At 41.9% G+C, this 23,839-nt stretch overlaps 27 non-coding genes across 27 annotated transcripts; all 27 read right to left on the bottom strand.

Moving 5' to 3' along the window:
• Positions 1-4,899: 4,899 nt before the first annotated feature.
• trnat-agu (transfer RNA threonine (anticodon AGU)) lies at positions 4,900-4,973 on the bottom strand. The gene has a single exon. It is a non-coding gene; the product is annotated as a tRNA-Thr (tRNA).
• A 525-nt stretch (positions 4,974-5,498) lies between these two features.
• On the bottom strand, positions 5,499-5,587 carry trnar-ucu (transfer RNA arginine (anticodon UCU)). Its single transcript is given in 2 exon segments — positions 5,499-5,534; positions 5,551-5,587. It is a non-coding gene; the product is annotated as a tRNA-Arg (tRNA).
• A 139-nt stretch (positions 5,588-5,726) lies between these two features.
• On the bottom strand, positions 5,727-5,800 carry trnat-agu (transfer RNA threonine (anticodon AGU)). The gene has a single exon. It is a non-coding gene; the product is annotated as a tRNA-Thr (tRNA).
• Positions 5,801-7,431: 1,631 nt separating this feature from the next.
• On the bottom strand, positions 7,432-7,505 carry trnat-agu (transfer RNA threonine (anticodon AGU)). Its single transcript has one exon. It is a non-coding gene; the product is annotated as a tRNA-Thr (tRNA).
• Positions 7,506-8,252: 747 nt separating this feature from the next.
• trnat-cgu (transfer RNA threonine (anticodon CGU)) lies at positions 8,253-8,326 on the bottom strand. Its single transcript has one exon. It is a non-coding gene; the product is annotated as a tRNA-Thr (tRNA).
• A 136-nt stretch (positions 8,327-8,462) lies between these two features.
• Positions 8,463-8,551, bottom strand: trnar-ucu (transfer RNA arginine (anticodon UCU)). The gene is given in 2 exon segments: positions 8,463-8,498; positions 8,515-8,551. It is a non-coding gene; the product is annotated as a tRNA-Arg (tRNA).
• Positions 8,552-8,690: 139 nt separating this feature from the next.
• On the bottom strand, positions 8,691-8,764 carry trnat-ugu (transfer RNA threonine (anticodon UGU)). The gene has a single exon. It is a non-coding gene; the product is annotated as a tRNA-Thr (tRNA).
• Positions 8,765-9,595: 831 nt separating this feature from the next.
• trnat-cgu (transfer RNA threonine (anticodon CGU)) lies at positions 9,596-9,669 on the bottom strand. Its single transcript has one exon. It is a non-coding gene; the product is annotated as a tRNA-Thr (tRNA).
• A 707-nt stretch (positions 9,670-10,376) lies between these two features.
• On the bottom strand, positions 10,377-10,450 carry trnat-agu (transfer RNA threonine (anticodon AGU)). Its single transcript has one exon. It is a non-coding gene; the product is annotated as a tRNA-Thr (tRNA).
• A 536-nt stretch (positions 10,451-10,986) lies between these two features.
• trnar-ucu (transfer RNA arginine (anticodon UCU)) lies at positions 10,987-11,075 on the bottom strand. The gene is given in 2 exon segments: positions 10,987-11,022; positions 11,039-11,075. It is a non-coding gene; the product is annotated as a tRNA-Arg (tRNA).
• A 139-nt stretch (positions 11,076-11,214) lies between these two features.
• On the bottom strand, positions 11,215-11,288 carry trnat-agu (transfer RNA threonine (anticodon AGU)). The gene has a single exon. It is a non-coding gene; the product is annotated as a tRNA-Thr (tRNA).
• A 1,076-nt stretch (positions 11,289-12,364) lies between these two features.
• Positions 12,365-12,453, bottom strand: trnar-ucu (transfer RNA arginine (anticodon UCU)). The gene is given in 2 exon segments: positions 12,365-12,400; positions 12,417-12,453. It is a non-coding gene; the product is annotated as a tRNA-Arg (tRNA).
• Positions 12,454-12,592: 139 nt separating this feature from the next.
• trnat-agu (transfer RNA threonine (anticodon AGU)) lies at positions 12,593-12,666 on the bottom strand. The gene has a single exon. It is a non-coding gene; the product is annotated as a tRNA-Thr (tRNA).
• Positions 12,667-14,297: 1,631 nt separating this feature from the next.
• Positions 14,298-14,371, bottom strand: trnat-agu (transfer RNA threonine (anticodon AGU)). The gene has a single exon. It is a non-coding gene; the product is annotated as a tRNA-Thr (tRNA).
• A 747-nt stretch (positions 14,372-15,118) lies between these two features.
• On the bottom strand, positions 15,119-15,192 carry trnat-cgu (transfer RNA threonine (anticodon CGU)). Its single transcript has one exon. It is a non-coding gene; the product is annotated as a tRNA-Thr (tRNA).
• A 136-nt stretch (positions 15,193-15,328) lies between these two features.
• On the bottom strand, positions 15,329-15,417 carry trnar-ucu (transfer RNA arginine (anticodon UCU)). The gene is given in 2 exon segments: positions 15,329-15,364; positions 15,381-15,417. It is a non-coding gene; the product is annotated as a tRNA-Arg (tRNA).
• Positions 15,418-15,556: 139 nt separating this feature from the next.
• trnat-ugu (transfer RNA threonine (anticodon UGU)) lies at positions 15,557-15,630 on the bottom strand. Its single transcript has one exon. It is a non-coding gene; the product is annotated as a tRNA-Thr (tRNA).
• An 831-nt stretch (positions 15,631-16,461) lies between these two features.
• On the bottom strand, positions 16,462-16,535 carry trnat-cgu (transfer RNA threonine (anticodon CGU)). Its single transcript has one exon. It is a non-coding gene; the product is annotated as a tRNA-Thr (tRNA).
• A 960-nt stretch (positions 16,536-17,495) lies between these two features.
• On the bottom strand, positions 17,496-17,584 carry trnar-ucu (transfer RNA arginine (anticodon UCU)). The gene is given in 2 exon segments: positions 17,496-17,531; positions 17,548-17,584. It is a non-coding gene; the product is annotated as a tRNA-Arg (tRNA).
• A 139-nt stretch (positions 17,585-17,723) lies between these two features.
• On the bottom strand, positions 17,724-17,797 carry trnat-agu (transfer RNA threonine (anticodon AGU)). The gene has a single exon. It is a non-coding gene; the product is annotated as a tRNA-Thr (tRNA).
• Positions 17,798-18,873: 1,076 nt separating this feature from the next.
• On the bottom strand, positions 18,874-18,962 carry trnar-ucu (transfer RNA arginine (anticodon UCU)). The gene is given in 2 exon segments: positions 18,874-18,909; positions 18,926-18,962. It is a non-coding gene; the product is annotated as a tRNA-Arg (tRNA).
• Positions 18,963-19,101: 139 nt separating this feature from the next.
• Positions 19,102-19,175, bottom strand: trnat-agu (transfer RNA threonine (anticodon AGU)). Its single transcript has one exon. It is a non-coding gene; the product is annotated as a tRNA-Thr (tRNA).
• A 1,633-nt stretch (positions 19,176-20,808) lies between these two features.
• Positions 20,809-20,882, bottom strand: trnat-agu (transfer RNA threonine (anticodon AGU)). Its single transcript has one exon. It is a non-coding gene; the product is annotated as a tRNA-Thr (tRNA).
• A 747-nt stretch (positions 20,883-21,629) lies between these two features.
• On the bottom strand, positions 21,630-21,703 carry trnat-cgu (transfer RNA threonine (anticodon CGU)). The gene has a single exon. It is a non-coding gene; the product is annotated as a tRNA-Thr (tRNA).
• Positions 21,704-21,839: 136 nt separating this feature from the next.
• On the bottom strand, positions 21,840-21,928 carry trnar-ucu (transfer RNA arginine (anticodon UCU)). Its single transcript is given in 2 exon segments — positions 21,840-21,875; positions 21,892-21,928. It is a non-coding gene; the product is annotated as a tRNA-Arg (tRNA).
• A 139-nt stretch (positions 21,929-22,067) lies between these two features.
• Positions 22,068-22,141, bottom strand: trnat-ugu (transfer RNA threonine (anticodon UGU)). The gene has a single exon. It is a non-coding gene; the product is annotated as a tRNA-Thr (tRNA).
• A 1,623-nt stretch (positions 22,142-23,764) lies between these two features.
• trnat-agu (transfer RNA threonine (anticodon AGU)) lies at positions 23,765-23,838 on the bottom strand. The gene has a single exon. It is a non-coding gene; the product is annotated as a tRNA-Thr (tRNA).
• Between the last annotated feature and the right edge of the window lies 1 nt (position 23,839).

Below are 23,839 nucleotides of genomic sequence, written 5' to 3'. Positions count from 1 at the left end.
TGTTGGTGTGAGTCTGTGTTAAGAGTTTAGGAAAAAGTATCTGAAGTATGGGTAAGCGCTTGTTAGCGATTGAAAAAAACTGTAAATACTTTTGAAAACAGATTCAAATAAGCGGCGATCCTAAATTGCAATATTATTTCCCACTATTACTGTTTTTGACTGTATTTTAATCATATTTCAAAAACAAAAAGAATCTTACTGAACATAGACCTTTAAACAGTATTGTATAATTCCATCTAGGATTAGTTAAAATTATTGGACAGTTATGACTGTTTCTTTCTCTTGTTATATATGCAACATATATTATATTTCATTGCATGTTGTCTCGGTAAGTAATTTCAAATTTTATTGGTCCAAAATAATTGAATTTGCATATTAACTGTCACAACTCAGTAGTCACACAAATTAGTGCTAGCAGCTGACACAATTCTGAAAACTATTGGAACAAATGTATACATTTTATTCTATAACCTTAAGTACGTTTTTGACATCCAATATTTTCTATTTTATATGAGGGTAGTCTTGAATAGATAAAGCGGTAATTAAATAAATGACCTGCTAGACTAAATGTTTTGTCTTTTTCATTCACAGACTACTCCTTCGGGGGCATTACTGCAAGATGCATCTCTAGTTCGACTGCATCGTTTGTGGTCGGACACTTTGCCACCAGAGGATCACAGGTGGATTGCCAGCAGGCTTTTTAAAATGGGGCCCAAGGGAAAACCAGAGCTTCGAGACAACCTACAGCTCTGGTATTACCCACCACAGCCAGCACTTATTTACAACCAGGCTCCAGCTCCAGACAGATTTTTTTGTCTTGCTCTGTTGCTGTGGATGCCGTACAAGCTTTGGAAGATCAAGGCTCTCTGTCCCAATTCTGCCTGCGGGCAGCATCAGCTGACTGGAGGCGGTCTGCACAAAAGGGCACGGCAGGTTCTGGACATCGATAGGATGTACAACATGGTCACAGAAACCCTCATCTGTACCAAGTGTAAAGCCTCGCATGTGTCCTGGAGTCAGACTGTCCTGCAACAGCTGGATCTGGGCAATCGCTCTGAATTTCGGGTCATCCTCACGCGGAAGTAAGTACACTTTAATTCCACATCCAGTTGATAGCCCATCATCACATATGTTTGCAAATACTTTACAAATCAGTTGTGTAAAATATATGAATGTGTGGATTTAGCTTTTCCTAAGGTATGCCTGTGATATGAGAGTCATTCGGCTCCTGCGTGAGCGTGGCCTAGGCAACAGTCCCGTGTCATCAAACAGCTGCGTGAGAACCACAGTGAGGAGTGGCTCCAGCGTATGGCCCGGTACACCACCCAATGTGTGGACTTCCTCAAACGACCCGGGGTGTTGCAAATACAATTCCAGGAACCCCCAGAGCCTACAGTGGTCCCAAGCTGCAAGTGGCTGCTCACCGTGTACAGCCAAGACATCCTGACAAGGCTGGATGAATCCATGCAAGGATAACATCTACGTATGGTTCAGTCTTGAAGATGGATTCCACTAAAAAGGTTAGCAGGGGATTTTTGTTAATTTATGGTGTTTACTGTTATATCATTATAAGAGCATGAGTATCATATTCTACATGGTGTGATGTTTCATTGCATTGCATGCTTCCTGTCATCTACTGCAGATCACTAAGAAGCTGGCTGGGACGGCAAGGGGAACGGGACTCTGGCTTACCTCTGTTGGCAATGAGTTTGGTCAGGTGCTCATGAGTGTGCTGACAGCACAGGAAGGAGCAGGACTGGACATGATGGTCGATGGTCTGGTGAAAAGGTACCAGCAGGCTAGTGTGGATCCACCTGCTGTTTTGTACGTGGACTGTGGCTGCTGCACTGATGTGGGTGAGACCAAGCTGAAAACCAGATTCAGAGGGTGGCCTGATCTCATGATTCGCTTGGACATCTGGCATTTTATGCGCAGGATTGCCATGGGGTGTACAACTGATGCCCATCAGCTGTATCCCATCTTCATGTCACGGCTGTCAGCGTGCATTTTTGAGTGGGATGCGGCTGATGTTTCTATGCTTCGCAAAGCAAAGAGAGAGCTGTTGATATCCCAGGGTTGGCCTGCGCTGACAGATGAAGATGTCAACAAGCATCTTACCAGGAATGAGCTGGCACTCCATTGCCGGAGGAGGACCTGTGGAGAGGAGACTACCATCCTTCTCCTTGAGCGGCTGCTTACAGAGCTCCTGAGCAGCAAGGGCAAAGACTCCCTGGGTGTTCCTCTCCTGGACCGAGAAAGGATGGAGCACATCTGGAATGTCCAGAAGAAGCATGTGAAATGCATTCAAGACCCCCCTGGTGTTGTGCTCTATACAGAGACAGGGAGCCTAAACAAGGGAGGTGTGCTTCTGAAGACCTACAGATGTGCCAGAGGCTCCACTTCTCTCGAGTCCTTTCATTTACACCTGAACCGTTTCATCCCAGGTATTGTCTTTGTCACACACACTGTGCAGGTGTAAAGAAAGAGCATTAAGTGTTTTTGTGTGTTCCTTTAACACCTCCTAAACACTGTTGTGTCTATTTACAGGGACCAGTGCAAACAGTCTGAACTTTCAGATTTATCTGCTGGAGGGTCTACACCGGTGGAACCAGGACCGGGAGGCTGCTTCCCTGTCATCGGAGCCATCAGCTTTGCGCAGCTACACAGGAGAACTTGTTCACTGTGTAAACGGCAATTATGAAAAGCTGTTTGGCAGGAAAGTGGTCCCCACGTTTTGTCCCCCTGCATGTTACACCGGTGAGAATTGTTTTATATATTTTTTATTTTATCAACTTGCAATTTCTGTGTAACCTCCGTCTGTATGTCAGATTTAACCCTATAGAGTCGATTGTATCATAATTGATATGCAAGTTTCTAAAGGACTCTAAATGATCAACATGATCAAAAATTTTTAGGAAACATGCCCTCTGTCGTCTGATTGATTATAGTCTTTTAGTATAATTGTAAAAGTGTCCACCTTCAGCTCGTGCTTCACGTTTCTTTTCATTGTAAAACCTTTACTGATTTTATAAAGTAATTGTAAGAATAACTTTTATATTGTTTGTAATATTTAATGACTAGTTACTAGACTGAAGCAGTTTGGGTTCACTTGATTAGAAAATCATGTTACATGTAAATATCAAAATGATCATCAGACTTTTCTCTCAATCATCATTGTATTGCATTTCATTTCATGTTTTGCCCCCATAATTAAACGTGTTTGGCCTCTTAATAAAACTATTTAGTTTTTTTTCTCCTTGACGATGAGCTCTATATTCTCACACTATATGAGCTACTACAAAAGCCTAATGTATCAAATATGATACACAACATTCTATTTAATTTCCGTTTGTTTATTGTTTTTATTTCAGGTGAGCTCATTGGAGTGCAATATCTGTTCCAGCAGACTGGTCAGGCACTGCAGGACATGAATCCTGACTCTGAGCAGACAGCAGAGCTCATTGAGGACCTCAGTGTGGAGGAGCGAGATGAAGATGAGGGCTTCTGTGACATCAGCGAGGATTACACAATAGCAGATCCGGAGGCTGTTCTGTCACCACCCTCTTCCACACTGACACTGGGTTCTTCCACCCTGGTCACCAGCAGTGCCACACCTGTACTGGGCTCCACATCCCCTTCACTGGTCCCTGACCCCAAACTTGTCCTCACACAGTCTCCTTCATCACCTGGACCCTCAGGGACTGCTGTCACACCTGTTCCCTCTGAAACATCTGTTTCAACTCTCCCCTCAGAGCCAGAGGATGCTGGTCAGGATGATGATGAAGAAGAGACGGTAAATACTACTCCTTTGTATGTCTTTCAAATTAACTAGAATAATTATGATGAATTAACATCCAGTGCTTTAAATCCAGACTTTCCACATATTTTACATTTAAAAGTACAGCCTAAATTCATTTGTAAGCTGCAAATACACATCAAGTCAAGTCATCTTTATTTATTTGGTGCTTTGTAAAATGTCAAGAATGGCGCTCTCTCTGCTTTGTACTATACAGTGCTTTACGGTGATAAACAGGAAAATAACACAATCAGTTATGGAATTATGCATTAGACAGATGTGATGTAATAATTGTATTGCATGTTTGTGTTTTTTAATAGGCTGTTGACTACCAAAATATCCCGGGTTATCAACATGTGGACCAGCTGGCAGAATATCTGGTGGATCTCCGGGACCACACAGCCCTCAGCCTGACCAACCAGGAAGCCAACACCATAATTGCTCTTTGGCAGAACCTGGATGACCGGGACAAGGAACGGGTGGTGTAAGACAGTCGATGCCGAAAGAGACTGCTGAGTGGACGCTTCAAGGTCCCGAAGAAGCCCACTCACCCTGGTGTAGAGAGCACCACCAGATGTGTGCTGGGTGCAAGCAGCGCACCTGCTCAGTGGCCTGACTGTTGCCGTCTGCTGGAGACCATCTTCATCAGACTTTGCACTGTCCACCCAAGCCCCAAAAGAAAAGGCAAGGGAGCCCTGTCAAGATTGTCTCTGATCCTGCAAGACTATCGCAGGATAAGGCAGCTTGTACTGGGCAACAGCTTGGTGATGGGAGGAACATCCATGCAGCTGGTGGAGGTTAACCAGAACACTCTGATTCTCCACACACAGGACAGCACAGCCTGACCTTTCAAAGGTGGTATGGCATCCACAAGACATCCACAAGACAAGCCGGTGTGTGAAAAAATGCTCTGGAGTGGGGGCCTTGTATCGATACGTTTTTATTTATTAATTACCCATATGACAAACCCACAAACTTTGAATATCTCCATTCACAATCTAGAAGTCCAATGCGCTATCCATTGCGCCACAGAGCCACAAAAGACAAGCTTTAAGCTTTCACATCAGAGAAGGTTAAATGACTACTCTTAGAAGCCACAGATTAGGCACTGCTGGGATTCGAACCCAGGATCTCCTGTTTACTAGACAGGCGCTTTGACCAACTAAGCCACAGCGCCAGTTACTGTCACTGGTTCGATGCTTTTGTATACAAAGTCTATAAGAAGAGAATAGCTGATTACATCATGAATAGGTCCCTTTGAAGTTACAGGATTATTTCCAAAACCTGAAAGGTGTGCAGGCTTCTGTTGAGGGACAAGGGAATATCTCAAGCCATTTATTTCTGGATCGAAACTCTCAGTACTCGTGTCTCAAATGTTTCGGGAACCTCCAGTTACGATACATCTAAATGCTGTTTCAGCTTGGAGAAATGGAAAGCGTGTTTTTTTTTCTTCTTTTTTTCTAGGTAGGTGGCCAACAATAGGTTGTTGCAGCTTTTGGCCTAGGCCAGTGGATTTCAACCTATTCTTATTTAAATAGGTGACTTAAGCTAATTAGTAGAGTACTCTGTGATCTGAGTTGGGTGTGTCCAATAAGGGAAATAAGCAGAACGTGAAGGGTATGCTTCTGAAGTAGTTTGTGGATTCAAGTTTTAAGCATATGCTTGTCCAACACAAAGACATCTGAGCAAAAGAGGGTATGCACGACTCTGGTGGGACTCGAACCCACAACCTTTGAATATCTCCATTCACAATCTAGAAGTCCAATGCGCTATCCATTGCACCACAGAGCCACAAAAGACAAGCTTTAAGACGCTATTGCATACACATCACTTCTTAGATTTCCACATTTTGTGCAGATGCACACTGTTCAGCATGCAAAGATTTACATATGTAAAAGATTAAGTGAGCGGTGCCCACATCCACTGGCATAGGCACTGCTGGGATTCGAACCCAGGATCTCCTGTTTACTAGACAGGCGCTTTGACCAACTAAGCCACAGCGCCACTTGCTGAACCTTCTACAATGTGTTGCTATAAAAAGTCTAAAAGAGGTAGCAGGTCAGGAAAATAGCTGATTACATCATGAAAGAGGTTAGGGGATTATTTCCAAAACCCGAGGGGCATTCAGGGCTCTGTTGAAGAAAGAGGGAATATCTGAAACTCTCAATACGTGTTTCTGAAATGTTTTTGGAACCTCCAGTTACAATACATCTAAACTCTGTCTCAGCTAGGAGAAATGGAAAGCAATCTCTGCTATGCTTTCAGCTGATCTGAAAGACAAAATCCAGAAAGATTTTCATGAATTATATATTCATATTTGTAAAGACTGTTTTGAATACATCCAGAGGCTGGATCTCAACAATAGGAAGTAGCAGATTCTGGCCTAAGCCAGTGGTTTTCAAAACATTCTCGAAACCTCCCAGACGCTATACATTTTCGTTATTTACCTTATTTCAAAAGGGTTAATTGAGCTACTTAGTAGAGTACTCTATGATCTGACGTGGGTGTGTCCAATAAGGGAGATGAGCAGAATGTGAAGGGTAGGCTTCTGAAGTAGTTTGTGGACCCCAGTTTTAAACATATGTCTGACTCACAGAGACATCAGAGCAAAAGAGGCCACTGACTATTCTGGTGGGACTCAAAACCCACAACCAGGGAATTTCTCCATTCGCATCCCTGAAGTCCAAAGTTCTATCCATTGTACCATAAAATGACACACTTCAGGGAAGTATTGCATGCGCAGCACTTCTTAGTTTTTCCAGTTTTGTGCAGGTAAACACAGTTCGTCATGCAAAGACTTTCATATGTGAAAAGGTTAAGCACTCCCATATCCTGTGCCAAAGGCACTGCTGGGATTTGAACCCAGGATCTCCTGTTTACGAGACAGGCGCTTTGACCAGCTAAGCCACAGATCAGTGAAATTTGTTGGTAAAACAAGTCTAAAAGAGGTAGCACATCAGGAAAACAGCTGATCACGTCATGAAAGAGGTCCCTTAGAGGTAAGAGGATTGTTTCCAAAACACGAGGGCCTTTCACGCCTCAAGGGAATGTCTGAACTCATTTAATTTTGGCTCTACACTCTCGATAGTCATGCCTAAAATGTTTCCTGAGCCTTCTTCTGATATGAAATGGCAAAATCCAGAAAGTTATCCATGTATTATTCTTCATATATGTAAAGACTTTGTTTGTACAAATATCCATAGGCTTGACCATATCAATAGGTAGTAGCAGATTTCAGGCCTAAGCCAGGAGCTTGCAAACCATTCTTGAAGCGCATCTGCACCACATATATATATATTTTTTATTATCTCTCTCATTTAATACAGGTGAATCAAATAATTGATTGATAATTAACGTACTCGACGATCTGACTTGGGTGTGCTCAATAAGGAAAAGAAGAAAAATGTGTTGCGTGGGCTTCTGAAAAAGTTGGAAAACCCCAGCTTTAAGCAAATGTCAGTCTGGTAAAGACGTCTGTGCAAAGGGACACCATTCGTGACTCTGGTGGGACCCAAAAAACGACAACCTTTTTAAAACCTTCTTTTGCAACCGAGAAGTCCAGATTGTCTTTCCTGCCAAGACTTTCACGTCAGAGAAGGAGAAGGTTAAATGACTACTCTTAGAAGCCACAGATTAGGCACTGCTGGGATTCGAACCCAGGATCTCCTGTTTACTAGACAGGCGCTTTGACCAACTAAGCCACAGCGCCAGTTACTGTCACTGGTTCGATGCTTTTGTATACAAAGTCTAAAAGAGGTAGCATGTCAGGAGAATAGCTGATTACATCATGAATAGGTCCCTTTGAAGTTACAGGATTATTTCCAAAACCTGAAATGTGTGCAGGCTTCTGTTGAGGGACAAGGGAATATCTCAAGCCATTTATTTCTGGATCGAAACTCTCAGTACTCGTGTCTCAAATGTTTCGGGAACCTCCAGTTACGATACATCTAAATGCTGTTTCAGCTTGGAGAAATGGAAAGCGTGTTTTTTTTTCTTCTTTTTCTTCTAGGTAGGTGGCCAACAATAGGTTGTTGCAGATTTTGGCCTAGGCCAGTGGATTTCAACCTATTCTTATTTAAATAGGTGACTTAAGTTAATTAGTAGAGTACTCTGTGATCTGAGTTGGGTGTGTCCAAAGAGGGAAATAAGCAGAACGTGAAGGGTATGCTTCTGAAGTAGTTTGTGGATTCAAGTTTTAAGCATATGTCTGACTCACAGAGACATCAGAGCAAAAGAGGCCACTGACTATTCTGGTGGGACTCACAACCAGGGAATTTCTCCATTCGCATCCTAGAAGTCCAAAGTTCTATCCATTGTACCATAAAATGACACACTTCAGGGAAGTGTTGCATGCGCAGCACTTCTTAGTTTTTCCAGTTTTGTGCAGGTAAACACAGTTCGTCATGCAAAGACTTTCATATGTGAAAAGGTTAAGCACTCCCATATCCTGTGCCAAAGACACTGCTGGGATTTGAACCCAGGATCTCCTGTTTACGAGACAGGCGCTTTGACCAGCTAAGCCACAGCGCCAGATACTGTGAAATTTGTTGGTAAAACAAGTCTAAAAGAGGTACCACATCAGGAAAACAGCTGATCACGTCATGAACGAGGTCCCTTAGAGGTAAGAGGATTGTTTCCAAAACATTTGAGCAATAGAGGGTATGCGCGACTCTGGTGGGACTCGAACCCACAACCTTTGAATATCTCCATTCACAATCTAGAAGTCCAATGCGCTATCCATTGCGCCAAAGAGCCACAAAAGACGAACTTTAAGACGCTATTGCATGCACATCACTTCTTAGATTTCCTCATTTTGTGCAGATGCACACTGTTCAGCATGCAAAGATTTACATATGTAAAAGATTAAGTGAGTGGTGCCCACATCCTGTGGCATAGGCACTGCTGGGATTCAAACCCAAGATCTCCTGTTTACAAGACAGGCGCTTTGACCAACTAAGCCACAGCGCCACTTGCTGAACTCTCTACAATGTGTTGGCATAAAAAGTCTAAAAGAGGTAGCAGGTCAGGAAAATAGCTGATTACATCATGAAAGAGGTTAGGGGATTATTTCCAAAACCCGAGGGGCATGCAGGGCTCTGTTGAAGAAAGAGGGAATATCTGAAACTCTCAATACTTGTGTCTGAAATGTTTTTGGAACCTCCAGTTACAATACATCTAAATTCTGTCTCAGCTGGGCGAAATGGAAAGCAATCTCTGCTATGCTTTCAGCTGATCTGAAAGACAAAATCCAGAAAGATTTTCATGAATTATATATTCATATTTGTAAAGACTGTTTTGAATACATCCAGAGGCTGGATCTCAACAATAGGAAGTAGCAGATTCTGGCCTAAGCCAGTGGTTTTCAAACCATTCTCGAAACCTCCCAGACGCTATACATTTTCGTTATCTTCCTTATTTCAACAGAGTTAATTGAGCTACTTAGTAGAGTACTCAATGATCTGACGTGGGTGTGTCCAATAAGGGAGATGAGCAGAATGTGAAGGGTAGGCTTCTGAAGTAGTTTGTGGACCCCAGTTTTAAACATATGTCTGACTCACAGAGACATCAGAGCAAAAGAGGCCACTGACTATTCTGGTGGGACTCACAACCAGGGAATTTCTCCATTCGCATCCTAGAAGTCCAAAGTTCTATCCATTGTACCATAAAATGACACACTTCAGGGAAGTGTTGCATGCGCAGCACTTCTTAAGTTTTTCCAGTTTTGTGCAGGTAAACACAGTTCGTCATGCAAAGACTTTCATATGTGAAAAGGTTAAGCACTCCCATATCCTGTGCCAAAGGCACTGCTGGGATTTGAACCCAGGATCTCCTGTTTACGAGACAGGCGCTTTGACCAGCTAAGCCACAGCGCCAGGTACTGTGAAATTTGTTGGTAAAACAAGTCTAAAAGAGGTACCACATCAGGAAAACAGCTGATCACGTCATGAACGAGGTCCCTTAGAGGTAAGAGGATTGTTTCCAAAACACGAGGGCCTTTCACGCCTCAAGGGAATGTCTGAACTCATTTAATTTTGGCTCTACACTCTCGATAGTAATGCCTAAAATGTTTCCTGAGCCTTCTTCTGATATGAAAGGGCAAAATCCAGAAAGATATCCATGTATTATTCTTCATATATTTAAAGACTTTGTTTGTACAAATATCCATAGGCTTGACCATATCAATCGGTAGTAGCAGATTTCAGGCCTAAGCCAGGAGCTTGCAAACCATTCTTGAAGCGCATCTGCACCACATATATATTTTTTTTTTATTATCACTCTCATTTAATACAGGTGAATCAAATAATTGATTGATAAGTAACGTACTGGACGATCTGACTTGGGTGTGCTCAATAAGGAAAAGAAGAAAAATGTGCTGCGTAGGCTTCTGAAAAAGTTGGAAAACCCCAGCTTTAAGCAAATGTAAATCTGGTAAAGACGTCTGTGCAAAGGGACACCATTCGTGACTCTGGTGGGACCCAAAAAACGGCACACTTTTTAAAACCTTCATTTGCAACCGAGAAGTCCAGATTGTCTTTCACATCAGAGATGATTGAATGACTACTCTTAGAAGCCACAGATAAGACATTGCTGGGATTCGAACCCAGGATCTCCTGTTTACTAGACAGGCGCTTTAACCAACTAAGCCACAGCGCCAGTTACTGTCAGTGGTTCGATGCTTTTGTATACAAAGTCTAAAAGAGGTAGCATGTCAGGAGAATAGCTGATTACATCATGAATAGGTCCCTTTGAAGTTACAGGATTATTTCCAAAACCTGAAAGGTGTGCAGGCTTCTGTTGAGGGACAAGGGAATATCTCAAGCCATTTATTTCTGGATCGAAACTCTCAGTACTCGTGTCTCAAATGTTTCGGGAACCTCCAGTTACGATACATCTAAATGCTGTTTCAGCTTGGAGAAATGGAAAGTGTGTTTTTTTTCTTCTTTTTTTCTAGGTAGGTGGCCAACAATAGGTTGTTGCAGATTTTGGCCTTGGCCAGTGGATTTCAACCTATTCTTATTTAAATAGATGACTTAAGTTAATTAGAAGAGTACTCTGTGATCTGAGTTGGGTGTGTCCAATAAGGGAAATAAGCAGAACGTGAAGGGTATGCTTCTGAAGTAGTTTGTGGATTCAAGTTTTAAGCATATGCCTGTCCAACACAAAGACATCTGAGCAATAGAGGGTATGCACGACTCTAGTGGGACTCGAACCCACAACCTTTGAATACCTCCATTCACAATCTAGAAGTCCAATGCGCTATCCATTGCGCCACAGAGCCACAAAAGACAAGCTTTAAGACGCTATTGGATGCACATCACTTCTTAGATTTCCTCATTTTGTGCAGATGCACACTGTTCAGCATGCAAAGATTTACATATGTAAAAGAATAAGTGAGCGGTGCCCACATCCTGTGGCATAGGCACTGCTGGGATTCGAATCCATGATCTCCTGTTTACTAGACAGGCGCTTTGACCAACTAAGCAACAGCGCCAGTTACTGTCGCTGGTTCGATGCTTTTGTATACAAAGTCTAAAAGAGGTAGCATGTCAGGGGAATAGCTGATTACATCATGAATAGGTCCCTTTGAAGTTACAGGATTATTTCCAAAACCTGAAAGGTGTGCAGGCTTCTGTTGAGGGATAAGGGTGTTGTGAACTTTTTCTTTGTAGAAAAGTTAGAAGCTCAGACCAGGAGACGGTGGAAGTTTTCCAAGCAGAAGTTCTTTATTGCTTGTCGGTAGCTGCAGTCATTCCAACATCGTCTAAATTAAAGTAACTTTACATGGTATATTATAGGCATTTTAAGAGGAGGGACTTCTGGAGGTGGAGATAAATTCAAACAAAGCATGCAAATGTAGTACGAACACACCCTACTCTGAGGGCATTACCAATCCAATGGAATCAGCATAACTATTCAAATGCTGATAGTGGCCAGGAACTCTGGTTCCAAGAGCCATCTCAGAGCCATTAAAGAAAGTCTCAGTGATCAGACTCATTTAACTTACAATGGAGAAAACAGGATTTGCCAGATTCTCTTGCTGGAAACTGTTTCACAGCTGATATCATTTACCATCCTAACCTGAAATGCTAACTTCAACAAACAGAACTTTCTCAGTTTATATATGATAGTATTAGAAGTTAGATTAAACCTTTTAATAAACTTGTATTCCTTCAAGGGACAAGGGAATATCTCAAGCCATTTATTTCTGGATCGAAACTCTCAGTACTCGTGTCTCAAATGTTTCGGGAACCTCTAGTTACGATACATCTAAATGCTGTTTCAGCTTGGAGAAATGGAAAGCGTGTTTTTTTTTCTTCTTTTTTTTCTAGGTAGGTGGCCAACAATAGGTTGTTGCAGATTTTGGCCTAGGCCAGTGGATTTCAACCTATTCTTATTTAAATAGGTGACTTAAGTTAATTAGTAGAGTACTCTGTGATCTGAGTTGGGTGTGTCGAATAAGGGAAATAAGCAGAACGTGAAGGGTATGCTTCTGAAGTAGTTTGTGGATTCAAGTTTTAAGCATATGCTTGTCCAACACAAAGACATCTGAGCAAAAGAGGGTATGCACGACTCTGGTGGGACTCGAACCCACAACCTTTGAATATCTCCATTCACAATCTAGAAGTCCAATGCGCTATCCATTGCACCACAGAGCCACAAAAGACAAGCTTTAAGACGCTATTGCATACACATCACTTCTTAGATTTCCACATTTTGTGCAGATGCACACTGTTCAGCATGCAAAGATTTACATATGTAAAAGATTAAGTGAGCGGTGCCCACATCCACTGGCATAGGCACTGCTGGGATTCAAACCCAGGATCTCCTGTTTACTAGACAGGCGCTTTGACCAACTAAGCCACAGCGCCACTTGCTGAACTCTCTACAATGTGTTGCTATAAAAAGTCTAAAAGAGGTAGCAGGTCAGGAAAATAGCTGATTACATCATGAAAGAGGTTAGGGGATTATTTCCAAAACCCGAGGGGCATTCAGGGCTCTGTTGAAGAAAGAGGGAATATCTGAAACTCTCAATACGTGTTTCTGAAAGGTTTTTGGAACCTCCAGTTACAATACATCTAAACTCTGTCTCAGCTAGGAGAAATGGAAAGCAATCTCTGCTATGCTTTCAGCTGATCTGAAAGACAAAATCCAGAAAGCTTTTCATGAATTATATATTCATATTTGTAAAGACTGTTTTGAATACATCCAGAGGCTGGATCTCAACAATAGGAAGTAGCAGATTCTGGCCTAAGCCAGTGGTTTTCAAAACATTCTCGAAACCTCCCAGACGCTATACATTTTTGTTATTTACCTTATTTCAAAAGGGTTAATTGAGCTACTTAGTAGAGTACTCTATGATCTGACGTGGGTGTGTCCAATAAGGGAGATGAGCAGAATGTGAAGGGTAGGCTTCTGAAGTAGTTTGTGGACCCCAGTTTTAAACATATGTCTGACTCACAGAGACATCAGAGCAAAAGAGGCCACTGACTATTCTGGTGGGACTCAAAACCCACAACCAGGGAATTTCTCCATTCGCATCCCTGAAGTCCAAAGTTCTATCCATTGTACCATAAAATGACACACTTCAGGGAAGTATTGCATGCGCAGCACTTCTTAGTTTTTCCAGTTTTGTGCAGGTAAACACAGTTCGTCATGCAAAGACTTTCATATGTGAAAAGGTTAAGCACTCCCATATCCTGTGCCAAAGGCACTGCTGGGATTTGAACCCAGGATCTCCTGTTTACGAGACAGGCGCTTTGACCAGCTAAGCCACAGATCAGTGAAATTTGTTGGTAAAACAAGTCTAAAAGAGGTAGCACATCAGGAAAACAGCTGATCACGTCATGAAAGAGGTCCCTTAGAGGTAAGAGGATTGTTTCCAAAACACGAGGGCCTTTCACGCCTCAAGGGAATGTCTGAACTCATTTAATTTTGGCTCTACACTCTCGATAGTCATGCCTAAAATGTTTCCTGAGCCTTCTTCTGATATGAATTGGCAAAATCCAGAAAGTTATCCATGTATTATTCTTCATATATGTAAAGACTTTGTTTGTACAAATATCCATAGGCTTGACCATATCAATAGGTAGTAGCAGATTTCAGGCCTAAGCCAGGAGCTTGCAAACCATTCTTGAAGCGCATCTGCACCACATATATATATATTTTTTATTATCTCTCTCATTTAATACAGGTGAATCAAATAATTGATTGATAATTAACGTACTCGACGATCTGACTTGGGTGTGCTCAATAAGGAAAAGAAGAAAAATGTGTTGCGTGGGCTTCTGAAAAAGTTGGAAAACCCCAGCTTTAAGCAAATGTCAGTCTGGTAAAGACGTCTGTGCAAAGGGACACCATTCGTGACTCTGGTGGGACCCAAAAAACGACAACCTTTTTAAAACCTTCTTTTGCAACCGAGAAGTCCAGATTGTCTTTCCTGCCAAGACTTTCACGTCAGAGAAGGAGAAGGTTAAATGACTACTCTTAGAAGCCACAGATTAGGCACTGCTGGGATTCGAACCCAGGATCTCCTGTTTACTAGACAGGCGCTTTGACCAACTAAGCCACAGCGCCAGTTACTGTCACTGGTTCGATGCTTTTGTATACAAAGTCTAAAAGAGGTAGCATGTCAGGAGAATAGCTGATTACATCATGAATAGGTCCCTTTGAAGTTACAGGATTATTTCCAAAACCTGAAATGTGTGCAGGCTTCTGTTGAGGGACAAGGGAATATCTCAAGCCATTTATTTCTGGATCGAAACTCTCAGTACTCGTGTCTCAAATGTTTCGGGAACCTCCAGTTACGATACATCTAAATGCTGTTTCAGCTTGGAGAAATGGAAAGCGTGTTTTTTTTTCTTCTTTTTCTTCTAGGTAGGTGGCCAACAATAGGTTGTTGCAGATTTTGGCCTAGGCCAGTGGATTTCAACCTATTCTTATTTAAATAGGTGACTTAAGTTAATTAGTAGAGTACTCTGTGATCTGAGTTGGGTGTGTCCAAAGAGGGAAATAAGCAGAACGTGAAGGGTATGCTTCTGAAGTAGTTTGTGGATTCAAGTTTTAAGCATATGTCTGACTCACAGAGACATCAGAGCAAAAGAGGCCACTGACTATTCTGGTGGGACTCACAACCAGGGAATTTCTCCATTCGCATCCTAGAAGTCCAAAGTTCTATCCATTGTACCATAAAATGACACACTTCAGGGAAGTGTTGCATGCGCAGCACTTCTTAGTTTTTCCAGTTTTGTGCAGGTAAACACAGTTCGTCATGCAAAGACTTTCATATGTGAAAAGGTTAAGCACTCCCATATCCTGTGCCAAAGACACTGCTGGGATTTGAACCCAGGATCTCCTGTTTACGAGACAGGCGCTTTGACCAGCTAAGCCACAGCGCCAGATACTGTGAAATTTGTTGGTAAAACAAGTCTAAAAGAGGTACCACATCAGGAAAACAGCTGATCACGTCATGAACGAGGTCCCTTAGAGGTAAGAGGATTGTTTCCAAAACATTTGAGCAATAGAGGGTATGCGCGACTCTGGTGGGACTCGAACCCACAACCTTTGAATATCTCCATTCACAATCTAGAAGTCCAATGCGCTATCCATTGCGCCAAAGAGCCACAAAAGACGAACTTTAAGACGCTATTGCATGCACATCACTTCTTAGATTTCCTCATTTTGTGCAGATGCACACTGTTCAGCATGCAAAGATTTACATATGTAAAAGATTAAGTGAGTGGTGCCCACATCCTGTGGCATAGGCACTGCTGGGATTCAAACCCAAGATCTCCTGTTTACAAGACAGGCGCTTTGACCAACTAAGCCACAGCGCCACTTGCTGAACTCTCTACAATGTGTTGGCATAAAAAGTCTAAAAGAGGTAGCAGGTCAGGAAAATAGCTGATTACATCATGAAAGAGGTTAGGGGATTATTTCCAAAACCCGAGGGGCATGCAGGGCTCTGTTGAAGAAAGAGGGAATATCTGAAACTCTCAATACTTGTGTCTGAAATGTTTTTGGAACCTCCAGTTACAATACATCTAAATTCTGTCTCAGCTGGGCGAAATGGAAAGCAATCTCTGCTATGCTTTCAGCTGATCTGAAAGACAAAATCCAGAAAGATTTTCATGAATTATATATTCATATTTGTAAAGACTGTTTTGAATACATCCAGAGGCTGGATCTCAACAATAGGAAGTAGCAGATTCTGGCCTAAGCCAGTGGTTTTCAAACCATTCTCGAAACCTCCCAGACGCTATACATTTTCGTTATCTTCCTTATTTCAACAGAGTTAATTGAGCTACTTAGTAGAGTACTCAATGATCTGACGTGGGTGTGTCCAATAAGGGAGATGAGCAGAATGTGAAGGGTAGGCTTCTGAAGTAGTTTGTGGACCCCAGTTTTAAACATATGTCTGACTCACAGAGACATCAGAGCAAAAGAGGCCACTGACTATTCTGGTGGGACTCACAACCAGGGAATTTCTCCATTCGCATCCTAGAAGTCCAAAGTTCTATCCATTGTACCATAAAATGACACACTTCAGGGAAGTGTTGCATGCGCAGCACTTCTTAAGTTTTTCCAGTTTTGTGCAGGTAAACACAGTTCGTCATGCAAAGACTTTCATATGTGAAAAGGTTAAGCACTCCCATATCCTGTGCCAAAGGCACTGCTGGGATTTGAACCCAGGATCTCCTGTTTACGAGACAGGCGCTTTGACCAGCTAAGCCACAGCGCCAGGTACTGTGAAATTTGTTGGTAAAACAAGTCTAAAAGAGGTACCACATCAGGAAAACAGCTGATCACGTCATGAACGAGGTCCCTTAGAGGTAAGAGGATTGTTTCCAAAACACGAGGGCCTTTCACGCCTCAAGGGAATGTCTGAACTCATTTAATTTTGGCTCTACACTCTCGATAGTAATGCCTAAAATGTTTCCTGAGCCTTCTTCTGATATGAAAGGGCAAAATCCAGAAAGATATCCATGTATTATTCTTCATATATTTAAAGACTTTGTTTGTACAAATATCCATAGGCTTGACCATATCAATCGGTAGTAGCAGATTTCAGGCCTAAGCCAGGAGCTTGCAAACCATTCTTGAAGCGCATCTGCACCACATATATATTTTTTTTTTATTATCACTCTCATTTAATACAGGTGAATCAAATAATTGATTGATAAGTAACGTACTGGACGATCTGACTTGGGTGTGCTCAATAAGGAAAAGAAGAAAAATGTGCTGCGTAGGCTTCTGAAAAAGTTGGAAAACCCCAGCTTTAAGCAAATGTCAATCTGGTAAAGACGTCTGTGCAAAGGGACACCATTCGTGACTCTGGTGGGACCCAAAAAACGGCACACTTTTTAAAACCTTCATTTGCAACCGAGAAGTCCAGATTGTCTTTCACATCAGAGATGATTGAATGACTACTCTTAGAAGCCACAGATAAGACATTGCTGGGATTCGAACCCAGGATCTCCTGTTTACTAGACAGGCGCTTTGTTTTAAATAGAATATTTAAATAAATATTTAAATAGATGACTTAAGTTAATTAGAAGAGTACTCTGTGATCTGAGTTGGGTGTGTCCAATAAGGGAAATAAGCAGAACGTGAAGGGTATGCTTCTGAAGTAGTTTGTGGATTCAAGTTTTAAGCATATGCCTGTCCAACACAAAGACATCTGAGCAATAGAGGGTATGCACGACTCTAGTGGGACTCGAACCCACAACCTTTGAATACCTCCATTCACAATCTAGAAGTCCAATGCGCTATCCATTGCGCCACAGAGCCACAAAAGACAAGCTTTAAGACGCTATTGGATGCACATCACTTCTTAGATTTCCTCATTTTGTGCAGATGCACACTGTTCAGCATGCAAAGATTTACATATGTAAAAGAATAAGTGAGCGGTGCCCACATCCTGTGGCATAGGCACTGCTGGGATTCGAATCCATGATCTCCTGTTTACTAGACAGGCGCTTTGACCAACTAAGCAACAGCGCCAGTTACTGTCGCTGGTTCGATGCTTTTGTATACAAAGTCTAAAAGAGGTAGCATGTCAGGGGAATAGCTGATTACATCATGAATAGGTCCCTTTGAAGTTACAGGATTATTTCCAAAACCTGAAAGGTGTGCAGGCTTCTGTTGAGGGATAAGGGTGTTGTGAACTTTTTCTTTGTAGAAAAGTTAGAAGCTCAGACCAGGAGACGGTGGAAGTTTTCCAAGCAGAAGTTCTTTATTGCTTGTCGGTAGCTGCAGTCATTCCAACATCGTCTAAATTAAAGTAACTTTACATGGTATATTATAGGCATTTTAAGAGGAGGGACTTCTGGAGGTGGAGATAAATTCAAACAAAGCATGCAAATGTAGTACGAACACACCCTACTCTGAGGGCATTACCAATCCAATGGAATCAGCATAACTATTCAAATGCTGATAGTGGCCAGGAACTCTGGTTCCAAGAGCCATCTCAGAGCCATTAAAGAAAGTCTCAGTGATCAGACTCATTTAACTTACAATGGAGAAAACAGGATTTGCCAGATTCTCTTGCTGGAAACTGTTTCACAGCTGATATCATTTACCATCCTAACCTGAAATGCTAACTTCAACAAACAGAACTTTCTCAGTTTATATATGATAGTATTAGAAGTTAGATTAAACCTTTTAATAAACTTGTATTCCTTCAAGGGACAAGGGAATATCTCAAGCCATTTATTTCTGGATCGAAACTCTCAGTACTCGTGTCTCAAATGTTTCGGGAACCTCTAGTTACGATACATCTAAATGCTGTTTCAGCTTGGAGAAATGGAAAGCGTGTTTTTTTTTCTTCTTTTTTTTCTAGGTAGGTGGCCAACAATAGGTTGTTGCAGATTTTGGCCTAGGCCAGTGGATTTCAACCTATTCTTATTTAAATAGGTGACTTAAGTTAATTAGTAGAGTACTCTGTGATCTGAGTTGGGTGTGTCCAATAAGGGAAATAAGCAGAACGTGAAGGGTATGCTTCTGAAGTAGTTTGTGGATTCAAGTTTTAAGCATATGCTTGTCCAACACAAAGACATCTGAGCAAAAGAGGGTATGCACGACTCTGGTGGGACTCGAACCCACAACCTTTGAATATCTCCATTCACAATCTAGAAGTCCAATGCGCTATCCATTGCACCACAGAGCCACAAAAGACAAGCTTTAAGACGCTATTGCATACACATCACTTCTTAGATTTCCACATTTTGTGCAGATGCACACTGTTCAGCATGCAAAGATTTACATATGTAAAAGATTAAGTGAGCGGTGCCCACATCCACTGGCATAGGCACTGCTGGGATTCAAACCCAGGATCTCCTGTTTACTAGACAGGCGCTTTGACCAACTAAGCCACAGCGCCACTTGCTGAACCTTCTACAATGTGTTGCTATAAAAAGTCTAAAAGAGGTAGCAGGTCAGGAAAATAGCTGATTACATCATGAAAGAGGTTAGGGGATTATTTCCAAAACCCGAGGGGCATTCAGGGCTCTGTTGAAGAAAGAGGGAATATCTGAAACTCTCAATACGTGTTTCTGAAAGGTTTTTGGAACCTCCAGTTACAATACATCTAAACTCTGTCTCAGCTAGGAGAAATGGAAAGCAATCTCTGCTATGCTTTCAGCTGATCTGAAAGACAAAATCCAGAAAGCTTTTCATGAATTATATATTCATATTTGTAAAGACTGTTTTGAATACATCCAGAGGCTGGATCTCAACAATAGGAAGTAGCAGATTCTGGCCTAAGCCAGTGGTTTTCAAAACATTCTCGAAACCTCCCAGACGCTATACATTTTTGTTATTTACCTTATTTCAAAAGGGTTAATTGAGCTACTTAGTAGAGTACTCTATGATCTGACGTGGGTGTGTCCAATAAGGGAGATGAGCAGAATGTGAAGGGTAGGCTTCTGAAGTAGTTTGTGAACCCCAGTTTTAGACACATGTCTGACTCACAGAGACATCAGAGCAAAAGAGGCCACTGACTATTCTGGTGGGACTCAAAACCCACAACCAGGGAATTTCTCCATTCGCATCCCAGAAGTCCAAAGTTCTATCCATTGTACCATAAAATGACACACTTCAGGGAAGTATTGCATGCGCAGCACTTCTTAGTTTTTCCAGTTTTGTGCAGGTAAACACAGTTCGTCATGCAAAGACTTTCATATGTGAAAAGGTTAAGCACTCCCATATCCTGTGCCAAAGGCACTGCTGGGATTTGAACCCAGGATCTCCTGTTTACGAGACAGGCGCTTTGACCAGCTAAGCCACAGATCAGTGAAATTTGTTGGTAAAACAAGTCTAAAAGAGGTAGCACATCAGGAAAACAGCTGATCACGTCATGAAAGAGGTCCCTTAGAGGTAAGAGGATTGTTTCCAAAACACGAGGGCCTTTCACGCCTCAAGGGAATGTCTGAACTCATTTAATTTTGGCTCTACACTCTCGATAGTCATGCCTAAAATGTTTCCTGAGCCTTCTTCTGATATGAAATGGCAAAATCCAGAAAGTTATCCATGTATTATTCTTCATATATGTAAAGACTTTGTTTGTACAAATATCCATAGGCTTGACCATATCAATAGGTAGTAGCAGATTTCAGGCCTAAGCCAGGAGCTTGCAAACCATTCTTGAAGCGCATCTGCACCACATATATATATATATTTTTTATTATCTCTCTCATTTAATACAGGTGAATCAAATAATTGATTGATAATTAACGTACTCGACGATCTGACTTGGGTGTGCTCAATAAGGAAAAGAAGAAAAATGTGTTGCGTAGGCTTCTGAAAAAGTTGGAAAACCCCAGCTTTAAGCAAATGTCAGTCTGGTAAAGACGTCTGTGCAAAGGGACACCATTCGTGACTCTGGTGGGACCCAAAAAACGACAACCTTTTTAAAACCTTCATTTGCAACCGAGAAGTCCAGATTGTCTTTCCTGCCAAGACTTTCACGTCAGAGAAGGAGAAGGTTAAATGACTACTCTTAGAAGCCACAGATTAGGCACTGCTGGGATTCGAACCCAGGATCTCCTGTTTACTAGACAGGCGCTTTGACCAACTAAGCCACAGCGCCAGTTACTGTCACTGGTTCGATGCTTTTGTATACAAAGTCTAAAAGAGGTAGCATGTCAGGAGAATAGCTGATTACATCATGAATAGGTCCCTTTGAAGTTACAGGATTATTTCCAAAACCTGAAATGTGTGCAGGCTTCTGTTGAGGGACAAGGGAATATCTCAAGCCATTTATTTCTGGATCGAAACTCTCAGTACTCGTGTCTCAAATGTTTCGGGAACCTCCAGTTACGATACATCTAAATGCTGTTTCAGCTTGGAGAAATGGAAAGCGTGTTTTTTTTTCTTCTTTTTCTTCTAGGTAGGTGGCCAACAATAGGTTGTTGCAAATTTTGGCCTAGGCCAGTGGATTTCAACCTATTCTTATTTAAATAGGTGACTTAAGTTAATTAGTAGAGTACTCTGTGATCTGAGTTGGGTGTGTCCAAAGAGGGAAATAAGCAGAACGTGAAGGGTATGCTTCTGAAGTAGTTTGTGGATTCAAGTTTTAAGCATATGTCTGACTCACAGAGACATCAGAGCAAAAGAGGCCACTGACTATTCTGGTGGGACTCACAACCAGGGAATTTCTCCATTCGCATCCTAGAAGTCCAAAGTTGTATCCATTGTACCATAAAATGACACACTTCAGGGAAGTGTTGCATGCGCAGCACTTCTTAGTTTTTCCAGTTTTGTGCAGGTAAACACAGTTCGTCATGCAAAGACTTTCATATGTGAAAAGGTTAAGCACTCCCATATCCTGTGCCAAAGACACTGCTGGGATTTGAACCCAGGATCTCCTGTTTACGAGACAGGCGCTTTGACCAGCTAAGCCACAGCGCCAGATACTGTGAAATTTGTTGGTAAAACAAGTCTAAAAGAGGTACCACATCAGGAAAACAGCTGATCACGTCATGAACGAGGTCCCTTAGAGGTAAGAGGATTGTTTCCAAAACATTTGAGCAATAGAGGGTATGCGCGACTCTGGTGGGACTCGAACCCACAACCTTTGAATATCTCCATTCACAATCTAGAAGTCCAATGCGCTATCCATTGCGCCACAGAGCCACAAAAGACAAACTTTAAGACGCTATTGCATGCACATCACTTCTTAGATTTCCACATTTTGTGCAGATGCACACTGTTCAGCATGCAAAGATTTACATATGTAAAAGATTAAGTGAGTGGTGCCCACATCCTGTGGCATAGGCACTGCTGGGATTCAAACCCAGGATCTCCTGTTTACAAGACAGGCGCTTTGACCAACTAAGCCACAGCGCCACTTGCTGAACCTTCTACAATGTGTTGCTATAAAAAGTCTAAAAGAGGTAGCAGGTCAGGAAAATAGCTGATTACATCATGAAAGAGGTTAGGGGATTATTTCCAAAACCCGAGGGGCATTCAGGGCTCTGTTGAAGAAAGAGGGAATATCTGAAACTCTCAATACGTGTTTCTGAAAGGTTTTTGGAACCTCCAGTTACAATACATCTAAACTCTGTCTCAGCTAGGAGAAATGGAAAGCAATCTCTGTTATGCTTTCAGCTGATCTGAAAGACAAAATCCAGAAAGCTTTTCATGAATTGTATATTCATATTTGTAAAGACTGTTTTGAATACATCCAGAGGCTGGATCTCAACAATAGGAAGTAGCAGATTCTGGCCTAAGCCAGTGGTTTTCAAAACATTCTCGAAACCTCCCAGACGCTATACATTTTCGTTATTTACCTTATTTCAAAAGGGTTAATTGAGCTACTTAGTAGAGTACTCTATGATCTGACGTGGGTGTGTCCAATAAGGGAGATGAGCAGAATGTGAAAGGTAGGCTTCTGAAGTAGTTTGTGGACCCCAGTTTTAAACATATGTCTGACTCACAGAGACATCAGAGCAAAAGAGGCCACTGACTATTCTGGTGGGACTCAAAACCACAACCAGGGAATTTCTCCATTCGCATCCCAGAAGTCCAAAGTTCTATCCATTGTACCATAAAATTACACTCTTCAGGGAAGTATTGCATGGCAGCACTTCTTAGTTTTTCCAGTTTTGTGCAGGTAAACACAGTTCGTCATGCAAAGACTTTCATATGTGAAAAGGTTAAGCACTCCCATATCCTGTGCCAAAGGCAGTGCTGGGATTTGAACCCAGGATCTCCTGTTTACGAGACAGGCGCTTTGACCAGCTAAGCCACAGATCAGTGAAATTTGTTGGTAAAACAAGTCTAAAAGAGGTAGCACATCAGGAAAACAGCTGATCACGTCATGAAAGAGGTCCCTTAGAGTTAAGAGGATTGTTTCCAAAACACGAGGGCCTTTCACGCCTCAAGGGAATGTCTGAACTCATTTAATTTTGGCTCTACACTCTCGATAGTCATGCCTAAAATGTTTCCTGAGCCTTCTTCTGATATGAAATGGCAAAATCCAGAAAGTTATCCATGTATTATTCTTCATATATGTAAAGACTTTGTTTGTACAAATATCCATAGGCTTGACCATATCAATAGGTAGTAGCAGATTTCAGGCCTAAGCCAGGAGCTTGCAAACCATTCTTGAAACGCATCTGCACCACATATATATATATTTTTTATTATCTCTCTCATTTAATACAGGTGAATCAAATAATTGATTGATAAGTAACGTACTCGACGATCTGACTTGGGTGTGCTCAATAAGGAAAAGAAGAAAAATGTGTTGCGTAGGCTTCTGAAAAAGTTGGAAAACCCCAGCTTTAAGCAAATGTCAGTCTGGTAAAGACGTCTGTGCAAAGGGACACCATTCGTGACTCTGGTGGGACCCAAAAAACGACAACCTTTTTAAAACCTTCATTTGCAACCGAGAAGTCCAGATTGTCTTTCCTGCCAAGACTTTCACGTCAGAGAAGGTTAAATGACTACTCTTAGAAGCCACAGATTAGGCACTGCTGGGATTCAAACCCAGGATCCCCTGTTTACTAGACAGGCGCTTTGACCAACTAAGCCACAGCGCCA

This window comes from Siphateles boraxobius, unplaced genomic scaffold, assembly GCF_051911475.1.
Source record: "Siphateles boraxobius isolate OS27281-9 unplaced genomic scaffold, OSU_SipBor_1 63, whole genome shotgun sequence".
NCBI classification, from domain to species: Eukaryota; Metazoa; Chordata; class Actinopteri; order Cypriniformes; family Leuciscidae; genus Siphateles; species Siphateles boraxobius.
The sequence above is the reverse complement of the archived record's forward strand: the minus strand, read 5'-3'. Positions and strand labels throughout refer to the sequence as shown.